The sequence below is a fragment of the Symphalangus syndactylus genome, chromosome 3 (assembly GCF_028878055.3).
Source record: "Symphalangus syndactylus isolate Jambi chromosome 3, NHGRI_mSymSyn1-v2.1_pri, whole genome shotgun sequence".
Lineage (NCBI taxonomy): Eukaryota > Metazoa > Chordata > Mammalia > Primates > Hylobatidae > Symphalangus > Symphalangus syndactylus.
Genome location: NC_072425.2, coordinates 74,475,802 through 74,489,619, shown reverse-complemented (window position 1 = coordinate 74,489,619; position 13,818 = coordinate 74,475,802).

Here is a 13,818-nt window from a genome sequence, read left to right as displayed (position 1 = left end):
ACAGTCAGACCCAGTGAGGCTAAACAACTTGATCATGGCAACCCATGAATAGAAAGAACCTTGAGTTTCAGAGACCTAACTCACTGCTCTTGGCGCTATATCAGGGTGCTCCTCTTTAAACATGTACATGCCTGTTATTATCTGTTGCCACAACCATCCACTAGGCTATCTTATTAGAACATAAGAACTCTTGAATTGCTGACATAAAAGGTAGAACTGAGACCAAAATCAAAATGGAATCCTGGAAAGGAATTGGGGAAGGAAGCGCTGGTCTAAGAATCCAGACATTTGAGTTTTTGTCTTTCCTGTGTGACTCTGGGAAAGTTGTTTAGTCTTTGTGGGCCTTAGCTTTCTCATCTATACAATGAGTGGGAATGATTGAACAATTTTGTAGAGGCCTTCCCACTTTAAATTCAATGATCCTTGCAAGCTGATATGAGAGTTAAACCTTAACACTTTGGGAAAATGCTGGAAATGTCATACTAGGAATGACACCACAGATTGCAGCCTTATTTCAAGTTAAGTAAATCCTAGAAGTAGATGTCCACTTTCAATGGAAAAAAAATGATGCATTTTATTTCCATACTGGATCAACTTCCTACCTTAAAATGGGATTTCTGGTATGAAAATGGCCTGATAAATGACACTGTGGTGTGGGCACATAAAAGCCAAACCCCACAGAACTTAGATGTAAAAATTTCCGAGGACCTTAACCTGTGTGACAAAATGTAGACTATACCCCTTTAATAGATTTAGAATCAAGAGATACATTTCTAGCAGGGCTTTTGAAGCACTGAGACCTCTCATGGAAAATGGATCTCTTTTCTCTTTTAGGAATGCTGCACATTTTTTGAGAAGTTAATTAAGAACAGCATTGTTTTCTCATTGACAACAAATCAATGATAACATTCTAGAGTTTTATAGCACTTTTGTCCAAAGAACTTAATATATTCAATATATCCAAGTAAGAAATCCTATTTTTCTTGTTCACAAAATTGCTAATTTGTCTCAGTGACAATGTAAAGACATGTATTACCTATGGACATAGAAAGTGTTTATTTCATCTATTGAAACTCAGAAGAAAACAAGGAATGGGTTGAACTTCAGTGTTAAATTGTGGGGAGGAGCTTCACTTGAGTTTCACAACAACAGCGACGATATAGATTAAAGGAGCACGGCTCATTTTGATGTTGAGTTTTGCTGTGGTCTGAATGTCTATGCTCCGCCAAAACTCATACATTAAAGTCCTAACCCCCAAGGTGATGATATGAGGAGACAGGACCTTTGGGAGGTAATTAGTCATGAGGGTGGAATCTTCATGAATGGGATTAGTGCCCTTCTGAAAGAGGTTCCAGAGAGCGGTCTTGTCCTTTTCACCAGGAGAGGACACAGTGAGAAGGAAGCATCCATGAACCAGGAAGCAGGCCCTCACCAGACCCTGAATCTGCCAGTATCTTGATTTTGGACTTCCCAGCCTCCAGAACTCTGAGAAATAAATTTCTACTGTTTGTAAGCCACCCAGTATGCAGTATTTTGTTGTAGCAGACTGAACAGATAAGGCAAGCTTAAATTAGACATTCAGAGTGAACAGATGTCCCATAGTGAACTCCATGGAATTCCAGGATGAGCTACAAGAGCCAGTGGAAACATAATAATAATAAGCAAGAAAAAAAAGGATGCAGTCAATGCAGAAGAAAATGATGCTGAGCTACGTGACTCACGGGAAAGTGAGATGGAAGGTATATAAGAAATTGCAAATAATAAAAAGTTATGGTGAGAGCTTGTTGATATCATTTGGATATCTGTACCTTCCAAATCTCATGTTGAAATGTGATCCTCAGTGTTGAAGGTGGGGCTTGGTGGGAGATATTTGGGTCATGGGAGTAGATCCCTCATGGATGGCTCGGTGCCTTCCTGCAGTAATGAGTGAGTTCTCACTCCATTAATTACCATGAGATCTGATTGTTAAAAAACGAGTCTGGCACCTCTCCTCTCAATTTTTCTCCCTCTCTTGCCACATGACATGCCTACTACTGCTTCACCTTCTACCATGATTGTAAACTTCCTGAGGCCTCACCAGAAGCAGATGCTGACACCATACTTCTTGCAGAGTCTGCAGAACCGTGAGACCAATAAACCTGTTTTCTTTGTAAATTACCCAGCCTCAGGTATTCTGTCATGGCAATGCAAAATGGATTAATACAATTGCTAAGACTAGAAACATGAGTTCGGAGTGGGAGAGACATAGTAAAATCAAGGGTGGTAATTATTAGAGGGTACACTTGACTTGCTATCAAACATGCATTCCTGAAAAGTTGTGTGAAAATCTAATTGTCATAAAATAAAAACATATTTAATAGTTAATTATTTAAAGGAAATTTATGTCTGTAAGGGAAAGGGTACTTTTATAACACAAATACCAATCCCCTAAATTATTTCTTTTAAAATTCCAGATTTTTGTCTATGTTGAGTTTTCTTAAGTTAATGGGCATTGAAGCAGGCAGTTGAGAGAAATACACACTGTTTTAGTTTTGGGAGTGGCATCAAGAAAGGACAGAATGTTCCCAGTTGAAAGAGGCCCTTGAGATTATCTAATGCAACCCTTCATTTTCCAGATGAGAAAACTGAAGATTAAATGCTTTGCTCAAGGCTAAGAAGTGGGTCACTGAGAGTTAACCAAAGGTTAAGAGATTTGTTCATAGTCCTCAGCTGCCTGACTGAAAAATTAGAGCTAGACCCAAATAGTCCTCCTGCCCACTCAAGGCTCATTCTCTGCATGTCACTTAGCCTGGATGGTTTACTGTGTATAGAGAGTGAAACAAAGCTGCAATGCAGCTGCCCACTTTTGTTCTCTAGAGCTCTTTCCAGTTTCAGAATTCTGTGATTCTACATCATTGCTGAATCTCCTGTTTTTCAAGAATGTTGCCTAAAAGGATTCATTGTAAGATCAGGAGGCAGCCAAATAAATAAATAAATAAATAACTGTTATTGGCTCCCAAATGGCCAAGGAGTATAGTAATATATCTCGTAAAAGGAGATAGATAATGCTAAAAGAAGAAATTTATCTCCCAGAAAGCAATAAAGCTTTAAAACTGAATGTAGAAAAAGAAAAAAAAAAAACAGTAACCCAGTTTCTCTTCAGTTCTTTCAGAATCTATCAAATATGGCACTTTGAATTGGTCCAAGTTTCACAGACACCAGAAAACCATAAGTGTGATGTTTTTGAAGATGCCATACATCTCCCAAAACACATCATTTTGTTCCAGCTCACTCTTCTTTGCATGCCATTTAACTTAGCTTCTTGTCATTTCCTCTTAGAGATACCACATGTATCTCTAGTTCCCCAGGAAAAAAAAGCCCTTTATTTGTAACTGCAGAAAATGCATTATGTGAGAATTCGGAGAGAGAAAGAAGAGATTAAATTCAATTCTCAAGCACCACTTTTTTGTTCTCTGCAAAGTACCATAATGCAGGACCCACAGGTAAGGGCTCAATTTAAATCTCAGAGTTTAAAAATTATTTTCTTTATAAGTAGCAGCCTTGCGTTACCTATTTCCTCTTTTGATCCCTTTTTTTTTCTTTATCTAGCTTACAGATTTCTTGCTAAAAATACTTTAGATCATATAAATTTATGAGAAGTCTTTAATGTAGCAAAATCTTAGTTGGGTTGCCCAAAGAAGAATAGGAATGACTGTTCTAAAAGAGAGATCCTAAATGAAACTACTGTTAAATAAAAATCATGCTCCAGGACAACATTGTCTAAATTTTAAATTACATGTAAAATATCAAATAAACATTCAAATATCCATCATGTGTTTCAGTATAGATAAAGCCATAGAATCAAATAATGCTAGAGCTGGAAGAGATCTTAGAATTTCTGGAAGTTTTCTTATTTTGTAGATAAGAAAACTGAAGCTTATTATAGTCGGATTATGAGGATGGCTATCCAGGCACTACCTCAACTGCCAGTCTATAAAAAGCACAAAAACAGCACTAGGATAAATGGCAAATCAAAGCCAGATATCTCAGACTCCCATACATAGCTCTTTACTACTTTGTGAACAGTCACCTGAACATTGCCAGTCTGCTAAAATACTTTGGAACTAAAGAATGAATGATTTGGTTTGTTAACCAAGAGTATGTGATTTATTTTATTATACAAATTTTAATTATCTTAGTGTATATCCAAGCACACTAATTTTTAAATTTACAAAAGAAAAGAGGACAAGAAACACAGAATAGGTGACATTTTCTTAGGTTTTTAAAAAAACACTGGTCTTACTTTGGCCAATGGAAAATGCACTGTTAATCAAATTTCTTTCTGAAAGCAAACATTTTAAAATCCATTCTCTCTATTCCTACTAAATGACCAAAGTGAAAAAATAATGATTGACAGAATGTCAAAGCATTGGCTTACCTCAGATATCCACACATCTTAGCCAGGCCCTAAGGCCACAAGGAGGGGCTGACGTTACCAAGATCATGGAGCCATTGCTGTGTTCATATTGATGGATCTAATTCAACAAATACTGATGATGTGCCTGTGCAAGAATGCTGGGACTGCACAAATGAAATAGTGACCCAGTCCCTTTGCCCAGGATTTTACATTCTAATTGTGAAAAGGACATTAACAATAGCACAGACTAGCTGTTTCCTGAGATAGCTGGAGCTCCCTGGGTACATAGAAGATGGAATACTTGTGTTGGCTGATGGAAACCAAAAGGCCTCACCAAGAAGGTGACATTTGAGCTGCCAATTGAAGGACAAATAAGTGTTTTCAGGACGGAATAGGAAGGAAAGGGGAAGCAAGAGGTCATCTTGGATCATCGGCATATGCAACAATAGCCTAGAAGATTGGGAAACTTTTCTGTTGAAAACGTTCTGCAAAAACATTGATATGATTCTTAAAAAGCATCATCAAAAAAAAGGCAGGGGGAAGAGTAGTGGTTGTAATGATAAATGATACAACACTCAGATCCCATGTTGGGCCTTAAGGACTTATTCCTCCTGCTGCTAAGAGTTATGTTGACACAGTCCTTGGCTATCAGCCTTCTTCAGGAATTGCCTCATCTGACAAAAGACCCCCTGCCAAAGGTCTCACCCTTTTCTGGGGTACATCCAACGACTGGCCAAGGAAGAACTGTCTCAAGACAATGCTGCTGAAGGGCTCATTCCTATTTCAGAGCTCCTTGAGGGATCAGCTGAGGCTGTCTGCATTGCAACCCAATTAATTCTCCTTCTACCCAATCTTACTTCCATCCTTTTTATCCCATGACTGTTGACCCCAAGAGTACTCTTTAATAAACTTCCTGCATGCTAACCTCCATCTTCCTAGACACAGAGGGATAGGATAACTAAGTATTACAGGTTAGATGAAGACACAGAGTATTGCATTTCAACAAGCAAGAGCACATCAGTCTTATAGTTCCCCAAAGGGTGGTGGGATGGAATGAGAGGCCAGGATTCATCACTAGTTTGTGATAACCCCGTCTGAACCTTTTCTTCTAGCACTGTCCATTTAAAATAACTTTACCCTTTTTGTTCTTCTTTCTAACAGCCTCCAAACTCATTTTTACCTTTAGGGGCTTCTAAGAGTTTCTTGGGCTTCAGCTTTCAGGTGACTTTTCTGTGAGCCTCTGGACTAGTTCTGTTCCCGGGGATGCTCAGATTATTCCTCTAGCTCACTTAGAATGCTCTGATCTGTATTTCTCAAAGTGTGGTCCTCAGAAAGCCCAAATCAGGTGCCTGTTTAAGATGTAAATAACAGACTCCACTCTAGCCCTACTGATTCAGGAGGAGAAGCCAGGGTGGGAGGCTGGAGGGAGGTGGGCAGGGGGTGGGAGGTGGTTGGTATCTACATTACAGAGAGGCTACTCAGAACATCCTTATGCCCTCAAAAGTTTTAGAGTTTGAGAATCTTTTCCTTAGATTTTCTGGAGAATGTAATAAAGAGAAACAGTGGTATTTCTGAATTGCCTGCTGAATCAATAGTTATATGTAATTTAGAGAGCTTTATAATTTAGTAATGAAAATAGTGTATGCATGTATTTATTCTCATTGTGATGCCAATCAGACTTCAGCTTGCTCTCAGTGGGTGGAATAGAAGGTGTGTAAATCTAACCAGGCTTCAGGAATCAGACAACTCTGACCACATCCGGGGAGGTTCTGGATTTGTTTGGATCTAGAGGCAGGGTTGGGGAATCATTTTTCAGACAAAACATGGCAGCTTGCTAATAAAAAAGGATAGATGACTGTCGGGCAGTTTCCAAAGGCTTAGTTTCAGGTTCCTATTCAGCTGGAACTGGGAAGGGAATACGTGTACAAGAGAGTTTTAACTAGCGTGGAACAACAAAGGATTTGCACTAAAACTAAGAAAGTTCTTCAGTTGTTGAAAATAATTTGTTAAAAAATCAACTTCATTGAGGTCTTAATTAAATTTGATTAAACATAACTCTTTTGAACGTATAATTCAATGACTTTTTGACTAATACACAGCTGTGCATTTAGAACAGCTTTGCCCTTTTTGTTCTGACAACCTCCAAACCTTCATTACTAATCAAGATAAAGACAGCTTTCATCAACCCCCAAGTTCTTCGGTGTCCTATTCTCCACCCACCATTCCTGGTGTGAGGCAACCATTGAACTACTTTCTGTCACAATAGATTAGCAGGGCCTTTTCTAGAATTTCTTAAAAATGGAAGCAGGATGTGCTGTTTAGTTGAAGGAAACGCTCACTAGATAAAAAATTCTTGATTACAGTTTTTTCTTTCAGGACTTTAAAGATGTTCCATTGTCATCTCACTTGCACAATTTCTGATGATTTCTGTGATAATTCTCATATTTGTTTCTCTGTATGTAATGTGTCTTTTTTCTCTGGCTTCTTTTACGATCTCCCTCAATGGTTTTCAGCAGTGTGTGTGTGTATTTATACAGCTTGGGATTTATCAAGCTTCTTGGATCTGTGGATTTATGATTTTCATCAAGTTTCAAAATTTTTTGCCATTACATCTTCAAATTTTTTTAGTACCTCAGTGTCTTCATCTATGAAGTAGAGATAGTGACTGTCTGCTTGATAAAGTATTGTTTAAGATAATGCATATAATTGTCTTAGCACAGTATTTGCTGTGTAGAATATGCTCCCCAAAAATGTCTGCTTCAGTAGGATGTCATATAATTAATTGTCCCAAACTGATCATGTTTGAGATTGAAAAGGGGCGCTATTAATATTCATGCTGCCACAGGGATGGACCAAGACTATTGCAGGCAAACTGGCATATATGGTCATATACGAGAATAAAAGCTGACTGGTGTAGCTTTCATCTGTAACTTGGGACACAGCTCTGGTGTAGTGGAAGGTTCCTGCTCCCCATGCCCCATTGAGGAGTGAATTTGCCCTTAGATTGGAATGAAGGCACCAGGATTGTAGCTTGGACCATGACACCAAACAGTGGTACTGAACAACCTCACTGAGTCTCAGTTTTTAAAAAAATTTTAATTACCGGACCTTGTTTTTTAGAGCAGTTCGAGGTTTACAGAAAATTGAGCAGATAGTACAGATGGTTCCCACATACCTCTCTCATTCCTCATTCAGTTTCCCCTATTATTAACATCTTGCAATGATATGGTACACTTTTATAATTTGTAGACCAATATGGATCCAGTATTATTAACTAATGTCTATGGCTTAAATTAGGGTTCACTCTTGTGTTGTACATTGTTTGAGTTTTGACATGTGTCCACCATTATAGCGTCAGACAGAATAGTTTCACTGCCCTAACAATCCCTTGAGCTCCACCTGTTTACCTCCCTTCTCCAGCCCCTGGCGACTGCTGATCTCTTTGCTGTTCCTATGGTTTTGCCTTTTCCAAAATGTCATAGAGTTAAATCATACAGTATACAGCTTTTTCTGACTGCTTCTTTCACAGAGAAATATACATGTAAGTTTCCTCCATAATTTTTTATGGCTAAGAGTGGATTTCTTTTTATTGCTGAATAATATTCCATTGTAAGACTGTAACAGTTGTTTTTTTAATCCATTCACCTTTGGAAAGACATCTTGGTTGCTTCCAATTTGGGGCAGTTATGAATAAAGCTGCTATAAATATTTGTGTGCAGGTTTTCATGTAGACATCAATTCTCATTTCATTTGGGAAAACATCAAGGAGCATGATTGCTGGATCATACAGTGAGAGTATGTTTAGATTTTTAAGAAACTGCCAGACTGTCTTCCAAACTGACTGTCCCATTTTGTATTCCCACCAACAATGAATAAAAATTTCTGGGGCTCCAGGATCTCCAAATTCTTGTCAGCATTTGGTATTGTCAGCTTTCTGGATTTTTGCCAATCTACTAGGTATACAGTGGTATTACTTTATTGTTTGAATTTGCAATTCCTTAATGACATATGATGTTGAGCATATTTTCACATGATTACTTACCATCTGTACATCTTCTTTGATGAGGTGTCTGTTCAGCTACTTCCCTATTTTTAATTGGGTTGTTTGCTTTCTTGTTGATTTTTATGAGTTCTTTTTACATTTTCAGTACAAGTCCTTTATCAAATATGTGTTTGCAAATACATCAGATATGAGTTTTGCAAAAAAAAAAAAAAAAAAAGAAAAACACACCCACAAAACAGACTGAAAAAAAAACAGATACGTGTTTTTGCAAGAGCAGTCTGTGGCTTGTCTTTTTATTCTCTTGGCCTTGAAATATTTTTATATCCCACCATCTTTCTGAGAATCCAATTACATATGTATTAGACTACTTGATATTTTCCAAAGATTATTGAAGCTCTGTTCATTTTTTCAGTCTTTTTTCTGTCTGTGCTTCAGTTTAAATAGTTTTGATTGGTTCATCTTCAAGTTCACAGATCTTTCTTTCTGCACTATCCAATTTGCTGTTAATTTCATCTGGTGAATTTTTTCCCCACACATTGAATATTTTTATTTCTAGAGTTTCTTTATTTATGTTGGTTTTTTAATATTTTTAATTTCTCTTCTCAGTTTTATGTTCCTTTATATATTTGAACATATTTACAATAGCTACTTTAATATCTTTGTCTGCTAATTCCATTATTTCTGCCATTTCTGGATCTGTTTCTACGGACTGATTTCTTCCTAAGTTATGGATCACATTTTGCTGGTGCTTTTCATGGCTAGTAATAATTTTTTATTGAATCCTGGACATTTTGAGTTTTGGGATATTGAATACTGGATTTTGTTTCCTTTTTATAAAGGGTGTTAGACTGTGCTCTGGTAGATAGCAATGCTTGCTAATCATCTTTATCCTTCCAAAGCCTATTTAAAAGCTCTGTTTGGGCAGGTGTGGAGTAAACTTTAGTCCAGAGCTAGTTCATTTTATTATTAAGATGTGACTCTTCTGAGGTTCTACCAGATGCCCTGAGTAGGCTGATCACTTTGGGTGATCAGAACTTCAACATCACCCAGGCCTGTGTGAGCTCTGGAAATTGTTCTGTTTACAGTTCCCCAGTCATTCTTTGCCTGACCTATAGGAATTCCAGCCTATAAACTCATGGCTTAGTATTGGCAAAGGACTTGAAAGGAACTCTGAGCAAATTTCTGGAATGTTTTATCTGCCTCCTAGATGACAGCTGCCTTTGCCTACTTGAACTTCAATGTCTGTTTCTTCCACTCAGAGATTCTATTGTGCTCTGCTTGGGATCTTCTCCCCATGCTACTTTCTAGAAAGTGACACTCCAGACAGAAAGCAACCCCAGACAGAAAGCCAGGGCAATCATGCAACTCACCTCATTTATTTCCTTTTCCTGCAAGAGCACAGTCCTGTGCTGCCTGATGTTCAATGTCTAAAAACGGTTATTTAGTATATTCTGTTATGTTTACGGGTTATGGTGGGGGTGTCATTCCAATTATTTTGCCATGGTTGGAAGCAGAATTTCCAATGTTAAATATTTTTAAATTATGCAATCTTTCCCCAGCTGTGGTTGAGAACTTATTCTAGCTCTGAGCCAGGTCCTTTGATAAGTGGTGAGAGACGTAGGCAAGAGGGGTCTCTTCTCTGGTCCCATACTTTAAAGGACCACCCCAACACACACATGAATTTATTAAGAGCACACAGACAGTGGTATCTCTGTTAGTTGAGATCTGATACTCAGCTCTGACCCAGCAGTACCCATAACCCATAACACACAATTTGACTTAACTGATCAAGCCCCAGGGAATGCATCTTTACATCTCTTGCGTTATGTTTCTGAATCAAAATTGTTACAAAATGTGACTTCATTTGAATGCCAGGGTTTCTGGATTGTGCTACTGGTGATTTCAGAGACAGACACTGCTTTAGGGTGCTGGGAGCATTTGAATGGTGGAAGCACATAGTGAGAGAAAAGACAAATTAACTTGTCAAATTCTTCCACTCAGGCAATCTGAATATAGTAAATTCTTATTGATTATTTATTATTTGCCAATAGTACCCAGTGTTTATTTTCTTGCTTCTACTTATGCTACAATTTGTGGTACCAGAGGTACTCACAAACTATCATAGTAGTTGTAGCAGTTGCATGTGGCACCTAAGGAATGCTTGGAAAGATTTTAAAAATTAATATTTCTCTCAAATGTGCATCTATGTAGAAATAGACATAGCATGTATAAAGTATGATGCTGATGGTTTACCTCACTATCCAGATAGAAATTGAATCCTGGATTTTTTTTGAGATGGAGTTTCACTCTTGTTGCCCAGGCTGGAGTGCAATGGCGCAATCTTAGCTCACTGCAACCTCTGCCCCCTGGATTCAAGCGATTCTTCTGCCTCAGCCTCCCAAGTAGCTGGGATTACAGGTGCCTGTCACCATGCCCAGCTAATTTCTGTATTTTCAGTAGAGACGGGGTTTCATCATGTTGGCCAGGCTGGTCTGGAACTCCTGACCTCAGATGACCCACCTGCCTTGGCCTCCCAGATGAATCCTAGAATTTTGCATACATTAAATTTTATTAAAATATTTATTGACAAATAAATTTGGAAAAAAGCAAATTTTATCATTTCTGCATTATTTAAACACTTAACAATTTGATATCATGAAGTATAATTTGTGTCTTGCTTTCTAATTTTAATAGAAAATTTTGAATATTTCAGTAGAAATGCAATTTCAAAAGCATAAAACTAATTTTAATTTTTAACATTTAATTTAAATGTTTGATAAGATATATTCAAGATTTGCGTACTTACAATAAGTTATATTTTAATTTTTTATATCATTGGGAATGAGTACAGGTTGAAATCATGATAAATGTAGAAAATACAAAAATGTAATTCAGTTAAGTAGCTGAAAGGGAAAAGCAAATGTCATTACAAGGGTGTGTATTTATCAAGGTAGGGGATAAAATGTATGTTATTTAACAGTTAGTTGATTTGAGTTGTAACTTTTAAATGTTTACATCGACAATGTGAGAGGCATCATTTGGCCTTTTGCCCTGGACCACATGAATATTATGGGTAAGCCTGAAAGACAGGGATGGAAATGAAATCTCATTAGTTGAGAGAGGGTCCCATTGTGTGTATGCTGGGCTCAGACTTGGGTGGGTGAAGTGGGGAGTACAGGAAGACTGATTGGAGAATGTCCATCTCCAGAATTGCTGGTTATGGCCCTGGTGTAATTGCTATCACCAGCAGTGGTTCTGTGGTAGGGGCTGAGAGGAAGTAGGCTTAGCTTGAGGGCAGGATTGAAGCCAGCAAAGGACTTAACTACAAACAGGATCATTGAGGCAAACATTTGTTTATACAAAATAGTCAGAGGCAGTGGTGGTGGTGTTTGGGGTAGTGGGGAGAACAGACAGGAAATGCCTGCCCTACCTCCTCTCTGGAGGTTCCAGTGGCACAGCGGCACCCGTGGATACAGGCTCCCAGAGGCCAATTGTACTGGACTCCAGGGAAGCTTCCGACATCTGTCAGGATTGTCCCAGGCTCCGAGTTGGTGAAACACATCACTGATTCCTGCTCAATGGGATAGGAGGAAAAAAAATAATGAGGGATATTTTTAATCTGTCCCATGTGATTAACAATAGCATTTGCAGTAAAGTCTTATAAACAGTTTAGTCATAAACACCTCGCCAGGCATGTCTCCTATGACAAAATTGATGTTCTGTCTGTGATCAGTTCTGCTGGGTTACTGTGGCTGAGCCAAGATTGATGGTGTGTTGTCTTTGTGCCAGTTGCTGAACTAGGGACTGAGAGAACTGCGGGCAGGACAGAACGGCTATCAGCGTTGAATGGGCTGCTTCAGCTGAGAGAGGAAATTGTGCCTTTGAGAAACAGCCACTGAAACAAATCAGAAAAATTTAAAAATAACCTTGTGGGGCTATTCATTTGGCTAGCATAGAGTGCATGTTTTTTACCAAAGTGATCTCCATCGTTTGCAAACAGTGTCACCTAAGCCCAAATTGATGATTGCCTTTCCCAAGGTGAAACATTAGTGCCAGTCACAAATTAGCCAAAGACCATGAAGGGAGGGGCTTGCCATGTTCATTTCTGTGCCTCCAGGACCTAGTTCAGTTGTTCTCAACCCTGGCAGCCCATTACAAACATGAGGGGAGCTCTAATGCCTAAATCCCATTTCAGACCAATTAAACCAGAATCTCTTAGACATTGGGTGCTGGCACATCCCATTTTTTTTTTTTTAAGTTTCCCAGGTGATTGTAAAGTGCAGTCATGGTTGGCGTCTGCTAGGCCAGCTATCGAGCTATCAATTACATAGTAATTGCTCAATAAACATTCAATAAACTGAACCTGGCATAAGTAGATTTGCAGATTCCACTTTAACTTAGAAAAACAAAAGGATGGCTGGGCACAGTGGCTCATGTGTGTAATTCCAGCACTTTAGGAGGCAGAGGTGGGTGGATCACTTGAGCCCAGGAGTTTGAGACCAGCCTGGGCAACATAGTGAGATCCCATCTCTACCGAAAAACAAAATGGATGAGGAGAGGGCTGCAACCTTTATTGCCAAACTGCTGCAGACAGAACTAGAATATTTTATCTAGAGGTATAGTCTCACAGCTATTAAAAAGATGTGTGGGGTGATTTCCTATGTGAGGTGATTTCAGACTCTTTTAGGTAGCAGCAAGGTGATAGCCCAGGGCTGTGATGAAAGCATTAGAATTTTCAAGTTGTACCGCATTGCCACATTTTGTAGAATAAAAAATATCTGTTCAGATTTGCCCATCTGTGCATTTATCTAAGATAGATGTAGCTTCCTCTGGTACCAGAGGAAAGTGTGGGCTTGGGTCCCTAGCAAAGGGACAAGAATGATCATTTTCTGTGTGTAAAAAAATGTGTAACTCCAGACCACTCAGTTCTGGGAGTGTTGCATTTGTGCCAAAATGTGGGTCTGGGTTTAAGGGAGTCTCTATATACTTTGTAATTGTTCAAGACCAAAGAATTATGTAAGAGTTTGTGTACAAGATAAACATTAACACATTGAACTAACATTTCTAATGTTAATGAATGTATTGACAGCAAATGTTAATGGCTCTTACTTTTCCTTTCTCTTATTCCACGGGTAGGGGAATGAGTGTTTACCTATGCACAGATGGCTACATTCGGTAGTATTTTATTTTATAACTGGTTCTTAATGAGAAGTTTCCTAATTTGGATTATTGGCTGTGTATGGCTGAGTTCCAAGAGTGGGCCGAGTTATGACTATCAAAAGGAAGAACAGTACACCTAGTGCTGCAATGTTTTTCATTGTTACTTTGTATCCTCTAGTAACTTGTCTTAATAAAAAAAGACATGCTTAAACATTTTTGGGTTGCTAAATGACTTACATAAGCTACCTTAAGTTATAAA